The sequence below is a fragment of the Falco cherrug genome, chromosome 1 (genome assembly GCF_023634085.1).
Source record: "Falco cherrug isolate bFalChe1 chromosome 1, bFalChe1.pri, whole genome shotgun sequence".
NCBI classification, from domain to species: domain Eukaryota; kingdom Metazoa; phylum Chordata; class Aves; order Falconiformes; family Falconidae; genus Falco; species Falco cherrug.
This window is the reverse complement of record NC_073697.1, coordinates 71720854-71732192: the sequence shown is the minus strand read 5'-3', so window position 1 is coordinate 71732192 and position 11339 is coordinate 71720854. Positions and strand designations below refer to the sequence as shown.

Sequence of the window (11339 nt, the reverse complement as noted above, 5' to 3'; positions counted from 1 at the left end):
AAGCAACACACTGAGGTTCAGATCCAACTTTGCAGCTGTGCTCATAAATTCCAGTAAAGGATTCCTGCTGCCATAACTCTTTAGCCTCAAGCTGCAGCCTTAATGGCTTCCTCACCTGACTTCCACCAGTAGTTACCCGGCATCACTCTCATTCTCCTCCAGCGTTACGCATTTGCCGTAGATATGTACTGCAATCTCGGCAATGTGTAGTAGAAGCTGTAACAATTAACCTAATGCAGTTAGCCTACAGGTGTTCCTGTCCAAGCGAGTGACAGTTTCAGATGTGTTTTCTGCTGCACTCCCTTGCTGGGGACTAGTGTTAGCCCTACGTTTCACACTGCCTTTAAGCGCTGCAGAAATGGAGTCAAGCCACTCCTTTACACGTTGCTTTCTCTTTTGGAAAAGCTTCTGCAGAAACGATACCAAGCCTCTGCACAACCTGCACACAGAGTGGGACTCCAGGACACGCCTCTCACCCAGCATTCCTCCCCATCCGTCAGCTCGCGCGACCGTGCTCGCGTCCAGGGGAGTTCTGACCTCTGCGATGTGGATCGGGAGATTAAGGTAAATCAGGAGTGCTACACGAGATGGCTTCTTTGTTCAGTTTCAACGCCAACTAACTCTTGGCAAATGCTTTTCTTAAGGCAACAAAATACACACCCAAAAGAGCTACTCCTTTTAAAAGAGAAAAAACCACCTTAATATTTTTATAGCACTCTAGTGAAAAAAACAGGGATCACCTGTGGGGAAAGGAAAGCGTGTCAAGGCAAAATGCCAGAAGTACTGGCAGAATCGGATGCCTTAATAATACTCATCCTTTCACCTTCCACTGAAGTCAACAGGCTGAGCTGAACGAGGGAACCCTACGGTATCCAAACCTCACAGATCACACAACTTTGGCAACTAACACTACTGCCCTTCACCCGACTCCATCCACGTTTCCTTTCTCCTTCTAGATAGGTCATCATCTTGTAGCACCAGCAGTAGTACCTCTCCATAGGCATCCTAGGCATCAGGAGCCAGCAGCTACCTGAACCCTTTCTTAGAGCTTCTGCTATCAGACGCCTTCTCTTGACAATGTTCAACAGCATCGCAGACTCTACGTTACCCAAACATTACCTGTAACGACAAAGAGACACACACGACACACGTGCCCCTCTTTTTGCCCTCCAAGCATAAAAAATATCTGCCCGTGCTTCTTCCATTTTCTCCTTTTCTCCAGCTCTTACGGACACTAGTCCCACTCCTGGTGAGGACACAAAGACAGAGAGCGTGCCCCATGCCTCTGCAAAAGGCCTTAAAAGCACAACGAGAAACTCTAAATCTGATTTATTGTTGACCTCAGAGACACAGTTTTTATCTTCCTCTTGTGCCCAAGATGGCTTGCAAAACCCACAAAACCAACAACAAGTTACATGAGTAGCAGTCACCCGCAGGTGCAATGTCCTGAAATTGTTGTGCCTCAAGGCCACAAGCTCGTGGACTGCTATGCTATGGCATGCTGCAATGATAATCAACGTTTGGGGTGTCATTTTATCTACAATATAAAAATGACAGTGCCGGCTGGTAGCACCATTCTGGTGCACCATACTGGGTAAAACCCAAACATCCTTGGTTGTCATTTAATTTTACCAATCTCAATATTAGGCATGTCGTAAGTTGCTATTTGGGTAGAATAACACCCCTAAAATCCCCCAAACATATTGTACCAGGAATTATTGTATATAATACAAAGAGGTTGCTAAATAACTAGTGAGATTCTAGACTTCTCTTTCACAAGACAGTTTCAATTCCCAAAGAAAATCCATGAAAGTTTTTAGTGAAGAAGAGAACCCTCTCACATGAAAACTTCAGTTAGCTATCCCAGGGGGGCGAGCTTGCTGTGCACCCTCCTCGCTGCCCTAAGGATCTTTAGCTCCACCACTGCATGGTCCTTGACCTGTGCAGATGACCACAGAACAATGCCCAGTTGCTGGCTTGTGTGTACCTCAAGTCTCTCACCTTTGGCCAGCGCAATGTCTCCCCCTGAAAGAGGTGCCCTCCCACCCAAACGGCCACCCTGCAAAGCCTCCTGTTTGCCCGCCCCGGTCGCAGCGCTCCCCAGGGCTGAATGTTGTGGGAGTGAGGAGCAGCTTCCAGGACCCCTGGCCCTGCCCACACCTCTTCAGCTGCTCTCGTGGGAGCTGCTGGCTCCTGGAAGGTCTCTGCCCTCCCAGGGGGTTTCGCTGGCTCACGGGCCACTCCCCCCGTACGCTAAGATCCATCACTCCACTGGGGATGCGCTTGCACCCAAGCCAGGTGCCTCAGCGAGTATTTGTTGAACTAGAGCCTGGATCATCACAGAAGAGATCAGATTAGCTCATCCCCCACGTGTGACATTTGCCAGGTGCCTTCAACAAACCAACTGTCTTGGGATGTTCCCAGTCTTAGACATTACAGTACCGAGTGTGCCAGGCAAGTGCCAGAGGCAAAGACGACTGGGAACATTAGGGACTGCTACTACCGGAAAGGGATACAAACCCCACAGGATAACGGTAATAACAGCTACTAGTCTGTTATTCAACCTCGCAATCCAAACTCTACAACAGATAGCAACCATAAAGAGATATAAAGAGGGGGCTGCCTCCCTGCGCACACAACCCTTAGGAAAGGCAGAAACCAAGAAGGCCTGGACGTCTCCTTTGCTGTTCTCACTTGTTCTCCACTTCACCCCCAGCGTTTGGCCTCAGCCCACCGGCGGAAGAGCCAGCCTGCCCTGAACAAAGACGCTGCACACGAGGGCCAGCAAGTTCACACAACAAAGACCGATTCTGAGTCAACGTGTGAACCTCACTTGAGCCACGACATGGGGAAGAACAACCGGCGTGACTCGCAGCTTAGCTGCTCAGGCGAAAACTACTACCATCACTCCAGGAACATCCCCCATCCTCGGATGGTCCGCCACATACCAGGTAAGACTTCCCGAGAGACCACACAGAAAGCCAGGACAACTGCCCTGGCACGCTCAGAGAGAAATGTGAGCGTAACCACCATTTTGTTCCAAAATACCCACTGCTGCCGTTTCCCATTTCTAAGAGGAGCATTTCCACAGAGAAAGCTGCTGCCTTCATTTCAATCGACTGAGCAGCCTTACCTGTCCTCAGCAAGCAATAACCTCAGCTTAGCCGCACTAAACTCTTTACAAGGTGCAACTACTACTCTTGCACCAAGACAACAAGTAACTGTTTCGGCTGTCACTACTTTCGGCTTAGTATGTGAACAGAATCAAGGTGCTGAAAATCCTCCACCAGCTACTTCGCAGCACTGCTGCTTTGCCATGTGAAACCCAGTTGGACTGGTATTCCACCAGAAAAACAGCGGCTTGTTAAGAAATCCCTTTGAGCCTGGCTAAGAAAGGAGGGTTCCAATCCTTCATTAAATGCCGCGGCTCTCATTGAAAACCACAAGCCTCTTCTGAAGACACACGGACAAACGACACTTTTCTCCTGATTGGCACCGCTCAGGGAGTGGGCTTCCCCCCACCTGCCCACTCTCCAGGTCGTACCTGGAGCACCATTACTCTTGAGGTAGCGGCTGGTCACACCGTCCTCCCTAACAGGCTGCTTACAGCCCTCTGCCACCTACCCAAGTATGCCAGGTTTACCCAGGGTTTACACACCGTTCCATCAGCCCTGTATCAGGGCCTACAAACTTCAGGTCCGATACCTCCCTTTTCCATCCTTCCAGCACAGACTCTCCTTGGAGATCACCTGCCAAGTTAACTGCGCGTGTTTATTGTAGGAAAGACTGTATCCTTTGGTTTCTTGCACAGGATTAAACAACACTCTGGTCTGTGCTGTAAGCAGCAGCCTGCCAAGAGGACACCCAGAAGGACGTGCCGATGTTCCCGAAAGGCTTGGGAAGAACTCTACTGTGCCTGGAAAGGTAATGGGAAGGAAAAGACATGGCTCTTTACTGCGGCACACTCTCCCTCACTTCTCAACACTGTAACCTGAATTGATGGCCTTCGATTGCTAAGGAGGACAGTGCAAAACAAAAAAGAGGGATGTCAGCATCCCACATGTAGAATATGAGAGCTTGGAAGGGAAATGGTGTCAAGCAGTACGACAGCTAAACCATAACTGTATCGTGTTCAGATATTTAACGCTACTCTGATTTGGTAGTGCCGGGGAGAAAACATCACGCTATACAACAAGCAAGCCCAGGAGAAAGCCTCCTCCCCTCACACACAACGCTTCTTTAGATTACTTACTGCCAGCAGTTCTGCTTGGGCTGACACCGTTCTCTAGAAGCAACACACTGAGGTTCAGATCCAACTTTGCAGCTGTGCTCATAAATTCCAGTAAAGGATTCCTGCTGCCATAACTCTTTAGCCTCAAGCTGCAGCCTTAATGGCTTCCTCACCTGACTTCCACCAGTAGTTACCCGGCATCACTCTCATTCTCCTCCAGCGTTACGCATTTGCCGTAGATATGTACTGCAATCTCGGCAATGTGTAGTAGAAGCTGTAACAGTTAACCTAATGCAGTTAACCTACAGGTGTTCCTGTCCAAGCGAGCGACAGTTTCAGATGTGTTTTCTGCTGCACTCCCTTGCTGGGGACTAGTGTTAGCCCTACGTTTCACACTGCCTTTAAGCGCTGCAGAAATGGAGTCAAGCCACTCCTTTACACGTTGCTTTCTCTTTTGGAAAGCTTCTGCAGAAACGATTCCAAGCCTCTGCACAAGCTGCACACAGAGTGGGACTCCAGGACACGCCTCTCACCCAGCGTTCCTCCCCATCCGTCAGCTCGCGCGACCGTGCTCGCGTCCAGGGGAGTTCTGACCTCGGTGACACAGATCAGGAAAAAAAGGTAAAGACACGAGGGCTACCGTACATGGATTCCTATCACGGTATGCGTTCCTAGTTCTCTTGAGGATGGTGTGGGACTTCAACGGCCAGATTTCCCACTGCCACCACCCCCGTGGGGAGACTACTGGCTTTCGTATTTAGCATTTACTCCTTAGTTGCTCTCCCCTACCTGGAAGTTGCTATGGGCAATCACTGGTGGAACGACACAGCTGAAACTTGTTCTCTAAAAAGCAGCCTGTCAATCTGGCATGACACATGCAAGGGGCTTTCCACGTAGTAAACACTCTTAGCGTTTCCTTGCGGTGTCTCTGAAGTGCCGCGTACACGGCGCTCATGCAACATCACCTTTTGCAGGCTGGCGTCCTTTGCTCACACTGTGGCAAACCTGATGGGACACCCTGGGCTAGGCCATAAAGCCCACACTCACACAGCTAGGGCTAAATGGAAACACATGCAAAAACTGTCACGAATCAGCTTCTCTTCTTTCATGGTCACTATCCCGTACGTCTTCTAGGTGCTGGATAAAATCAGCCAACTTTTGGAGACAGACTCCCTTACCAAGATCCAAGAATGGTTTGCAAGGGCAAGTAAACAAGGTAACAAAGATACACACCTGCATCCCTTTCTGAGAAGCACGCGCTCTTGTACATTCACATCAAACCCTGAAATTCTCATCGACCTGAGCTGAGTGGCGTTGCCGAGGTGGAAGGAATTGGGACCAGCAAAGTGCACTGGGCCCAGCTGTGGCTGCGCTGAGCAGTCAGGTGACAGCAGACAGAAAGCAGTCACTCACACCTCAGCGCTCTCCGGTTTGGTGCGGGGCGGAAAAACGCGCTCTCCCACTGGGGCTCTGGGCGGCTGGGGGCGGGCAGAAAGCAAACAAAATGTCTCTCTCGTGTCTTTAAGCCCTTTGAAAACGTGGTAAGGGAACTCCTGAATTCACCCCCAGACATCCAGATCAGCAGCAAGTGGGAATTTGAACAAAATTTCTGCTACCTTCACGTTTCAGAGAAAGACTTTGTGTTCAGCCTGGTGGATTGAGAACTGACTGAGAAAGACGTGCTGAAATCTGAGGAAGGTGCAGCAGAGAACATCAACAGCCCGACTCTGCTGAAGCCTCTCCCTCCACATCGGAGAAGCCTAGACGGGGAAATGACGCCGGCCACGTAAAACCTGCAGGGAGGTTGCCACAATGAGGGATAAGCTAAACCCCACAACCAGAAATTTTTGGGTTCTCCTCCTGTGAAAAAGGTAACTTTGTGATTGCAGTTGATCATGGCCAGCCTTCGACAAAAATGCTCCTAAGTACAAGCCACGCCAGGCAATTTGATACAAGTGTAGTTACACGTGTATCACATTTGATACAAGTTTGATACAAGTACCAAGTTTTAGCAGCACTGGAAACCCCTTGGAGAGCAACCTCCTTTTACATTGCGGTGCACGGTTTATACCTACAAAGACCATCAGGGCACTGCACTATCTCCCTTACGAGGACAGGCTGACAGAGCTGGGCCTGTGTAGCCTGGGGAAGAGTGAGAGGGCATCTCCTCAGTGCACATAAATATCTTTAGGGCAAGTGTCAAGAGGATGGGGCCAGGCTCTTTTCAGTGGTGCCCAGCGTCAGGACAAGGGGCGACGGGCGCCAACTGAAACACAGGAAATTCCATCCGAGTGTGAGGGAAAACGCCTTCACTTGGAGGCTGTCGGAGCCCTGGCACAGGCTGCCCAGAGAGGCTGTGCAGCCTCCTTCCCTGGAGATACTCAAACCCCACCTGGACGCGACCCTGTGCAACCCGCTCGAGGCAAACTGGCTTTAGCAGGGGGTTGCACGACATGGCCTGCACAGGTCCCTTCCAACCCCAGCCGTTCCGTGAGCCTGTGACATTCTGAGGTCTGCTCCTGTAAGTCACACGCAAGCTGAAACTCCCTCTGCCAACAAACTCTGGCATCCGCCCTCTGCTAACATCTCGCCCTCACTCTCTGCAGGCTACGTCAGGCCTCCTCAGACCTTTCCAGCTACCAAAGCCCACTCTTGCACCCTCTACCCAGTCAGGGCAAGCCAAACATACTGGCGCTGCCAAGGAACGCCACCGTCACCTCTTTGTGCCCATTCTGAAGCACACAGAGGCAACACAAGCCAGTCCCAGCGTACGTGATCATTTTAACAAAGCCACTCATGCCAGCTCTGACGCTGCCAGCATTTACTATTGCTTGGAACTCAGCTGGAGGAGAGGGTGAAGAGGAATCTTACCTAAGAACTAGAAGGAGGAAGAGGAAACCTCCAAAGCAAGCACCTCTGCTTTTCGACAGCGGTGCCCAGTGAGGCTTCTTTGCCAAAGAGCAGATGTGCTTCTATACTCTCAGCTGCGTACCGAACAAAGCCAAACGAGCCTAACAGCATCCTAAGCCTAGCCTCGTAATATACAGCTTGCTTTTCCAAAATGTTTTCCAGAAAGGGAGAAAGAACATCTTTTGTCCGCAATGCTGAGAAAGAGAGGTCCAGCGCAAGCAGACACGCTCTTGCCAGGGAAGAGCTACAGCTGAGAAAGTGTGGTGGAAACAAGAGGCCGTCCTGCCCTCACACTCTACCAGAAATCTCACCTGTACCACGGCCGCCCCCAAACCACGGATATCCCTTTTCCAGCGGAGGCCTCCCCTATTCACAGCCGCTGAAGCATCTCCCAGCCACCTTCACATACAGAAATATGTGACCTGAGCACTTAGATTATAAAGACAGGCGTTCAGACTTCCTAATAAAACAATTTGATGTTCATTGTATTTTGTCCTCAAGTCATTCAACCCAACCATGCTGCACAGGTACATGAGACGCGAGCTAAATGAAAAGAGGGACAGAGGCAACGCCTTTTGGCATCAGGGTCATCTGTTTGCGTGACTCAGCCAGGCCTGCACAAAGAGCTCTTGTGTGTAGGCTTGGCTCTGCAGTCACAGACATACTGGGGTAGGAAGAGGGGCACGCACACCCTGTCTGCAGAGATGCACACCAAGCCCTAGGCACTGGGGAAGAAAAGAAAAAAAAAAAAAGAAAAAGAAAGACCCTGGACTTGCCACATGTGGCCTGCACAATGACTGCAGTCGTCTGCCTCACAGCAAGCTGGAATTTGCTTTCACAGCTCTCATGACTGGCAGAGAAGCAGCACACACTGTAGCATCCAATGCGGAGGGGGGAGACACGGGCGAGACAGGATGAGACCAAAACCAGCCTTCCAATGCACCGTGCAAACCTCGAGCCGTTGAAATACAGCCAACAAGGACAGAAATGCATCTGGCCCTTTTTCAGGCCCTGTGAGTGGACTGTGAAAGCGGAAGAATTGGGGCTTACCCATCTAAAAGATACCTCTGCCAATTAAATCTCACAAAAACAAGGCAAGGTGACAAGTCAACCCTACTCCCATCTGTTTTCCAGACTCAGATGATTCGGTGCAGACAAGCTCACTCAAGGCATCTGGCCGTTTGCGGGGAAGGAGAGAAACCCTGGCAGCACAGCGTTAAAGAAAGAGGAGCTTAGCTCAGCGCAGAGCTCAGTGTTCTCTTTCCAAGGGCCCCTGCCTTCAAATCATGCCTACTATAGTCACAACTACCACCTCCATTCCCATCTCCCGCTGCAGGAGAGGAGTATGCCAAGACCCGGTGGCCTACCTCAGCTCGGCTTTCTCGTGCTGCTCACTCACTGCTGCACGTGCCCAGCTGTGCTAGAGCCCCCAGCGGAGCAGGCTGGTAAGGCTGAAGGAACGTGTGGCCGCACATTCAGGAAACAGAGTTTTTATGAATGGCTGGCCAAAGGCCAGTCACACAGAGTGGGCATTACTCAGGTCTGCCTGCCAACTCAGACCACAGAGGCAGAAACTCATTCGCACAAAGCCATGTAAATGGGGAACATTTTCCGAGATATGTAATTTCTGTACAGCTGCACAAGACTAGGAGTCTGCCGTCTGCAGTAAATGGGGACGGAGCTTCTAGCAGGACAGGAGCTGGCAGTGCTTTGCAACTTCCCTGGTGTCTTAGGTGTAAACACTACAAAGTCAGCTGGAAACCAGACAGCAGGGTTAAGTGACCACACACTGACAGGGCTGTGGTAATGACTTGTTGAACGGGCCACACTTGAACTTGACCAAATGCTTTTGGGCTGTGCTCATGACTGTCTTAGTCCCATTCAAATCTCTGTCCTGAGTGTTTCCTACCAGCTGTCCCTCAGCACCATGCTGCAGCAGCTGAGCCTGAAAACCTTAATTACATCGCAGAGGCCTCACAGGATCACTACTGAACAGAACCAAAACTAAAGCAACCACATTAATGTAGTCTTTCAACAGCACGGTTGCATTCCCTCCATGAACTTTGAAGCTGACAGGTCATGGAACAAACGTGGTAAGAGCCAGAAGGGCAATAGTTTGCAAGGATAGTTACAATCAATTGCACCTTCTCACCCATTTCCCTTTCCAAAGCACCCGTGACTGTATTTGCTAGACGTCTGACAACAAAGCTCTCTCAAGGGCACTTCACCCATCCTAGTAATAAAGAGAAGAACAAGGTTATGTTCAACCTGTGACTCAAGATAAGCATTAAAGCTGTTTGTGTTACGTTATCCTTGATCCCACCTGCCTGCCTTATTAGAGGCCTGGATTCACTAGCACGAGAAGCTGAAGCAGATTCTTACAATCACGTCAGGGTGCAGCAGCAGCAGAGTAACTCTCAAGACTGCTCTGTGAGGCAGCGACGTTTCTGTGTCCTCTGATAAAATTAGATGTCCCAGCTTCTGAACTATTGCTTGTCCCTACCCCAAAAAGCTGGGAGTCTCTAAGCTTAGGATGTGTCTGCTGTTACTGAGAAGGTTCGGGTAGTACCCTGACTTCAACAGTCACACATCCATGTCAACTATTGCTAAATGCTCCGTGAAGTCCTCAGCTTGCAAACTAAGCTTCTTCTGCAAGTACTCTTTTCTATCCTTCTCCCGAGACGTAATCATATCACTGCAGAGCTGGCCCACTCGAGAAATACGTGAACTCTTTGGAGTGCACAGCAAACGCAGAAGTAAGCAGGAGTTATCCACTGGATCGTGATGACTGAATATGGCCAAGTTTTCAGAGCCTCCTGAAAAACAAAAACAAACACAGAGCGCTAAACTCAGCTACCTGTGCAGCCGTTCCAAACAATGTCATGAAGCAGTCAAGAAGTAGAATAAAATGCATTAGAATAACACTGACTATTACCAGCTCTGTAACTTACTCGCTGTAGTTAAGTAAAGGAACACTTCAATTCTATCTGAGAACGACAGGAAGCCAGAAGAAATGCACTAACAGTGTCCTCGCAAGAAAGTCAGTCATGCCGCACACCTGGATTCTACAATTCACACCAGGGTAACCGACTTCCCCAGCCCACACCCACTCTCCTTCTACATGAGAAGACAAGAAAAAATATCTAACAGGTGTTCCCTGCAACAAAGTAAGATGAGATTAAAAATACTGAATCACTCAAACGTCCCCCAATACGCATTGCTGGCCCCCCTGACTTCTCAACCAGCTGACCACTGCTGCAGAGGTAGGACGTACTACCTGGCGAGTCCGCGACCTTCTTCACAGAGGCAGCCACAGGCACTCGGGCATTAAACAAAGACACAGGACACAGCATGTGAAGTACGTGGCGGCACGTATATCAGGACCCAAGCAAAATACAGCACAAGGCCAAGACCGCTCAGCATGCTTTTTCCCAGGCGTGTCGGTCCATGGCCAGCCTACCAGCCTCCGCTTTCATGCTGCAAAAAGACGCTGGTGAGACAGGAGGACTGCCTCCCTGCTCTCTCAGGAGGAGTTGCAGCACCATGGCAAGCGCTGGAGGGGTCACAAATCGCACAAGCACGCTTGCTTTTACAAGCTGTTCTCTCAGAACCTCTCACAAACGTCCAAAGCCAAAGGTTTCAGCGTCTCGCATTTGACCTGACGCTGGGGCAATTTTCATGTGCTGCAACTAATTTGGCTGTTTTCAACAGTAACTTCACACTGGACTCACTGCAAGAATGGGCCCTTTGGGGCTTCTTGAACACGTCGCTTCACATAGCCGCAACCGGCTGCCTGAAAGCAAATCACCGCTTTACTCTCTTAGGATCGTGTCTACAGCTGGTGAATACACTGATGAACAGCCAGGCACCTGAAGCATTTAGAAAAGGGTCAGTGCGCACATCGGTGTGAGTCCAGGCCCGCCAAGAACAGCCTCTTCTAGGTGGCTGCAGAAGTGTAGGACGCTGAAAGGCTGAGAACGGCAGCAGCAGCCAGAGGGCTGAGCCCATCGAAACCCCAGTCTACTCTCGCTTGCTGTTCTATCTCGCCAGTTAACACATCCCGAGGACAGCATCCGGGAGAGACGACGCATGACCACAGGCATGAACTTCAGCCTAGTATCACCTGACGAGCTTAGCACAAAGAGAGAGCAAAGGGAAACAGCAGCAATGCCCCAACTCCTGGCTAAGGCGCCAGCGA

General features: G+C 50.3%; 1 long non-coding RNA gene across 1 annotated transcript; it reads left to right on the top strand.

The window, feature by feature from the left end:
* The first annotated feature begins 4738 nt into the window (after positions 1 to 4738).
* Positions 4739 to 6649, top strand: LOC129735269 (uncharacterized). Its single transcript, XR_008730693.1, has 3 exons — positions 4739 to 4852; positions 5366 to 5447; positions 5861 to 6649. It is a non-coding gene; the product is annotated as an uncharacterized LOC129735269 (long non-coding RNA).
* Positions 6650 to 11339: the final 4690 nt, after the last annotated feature.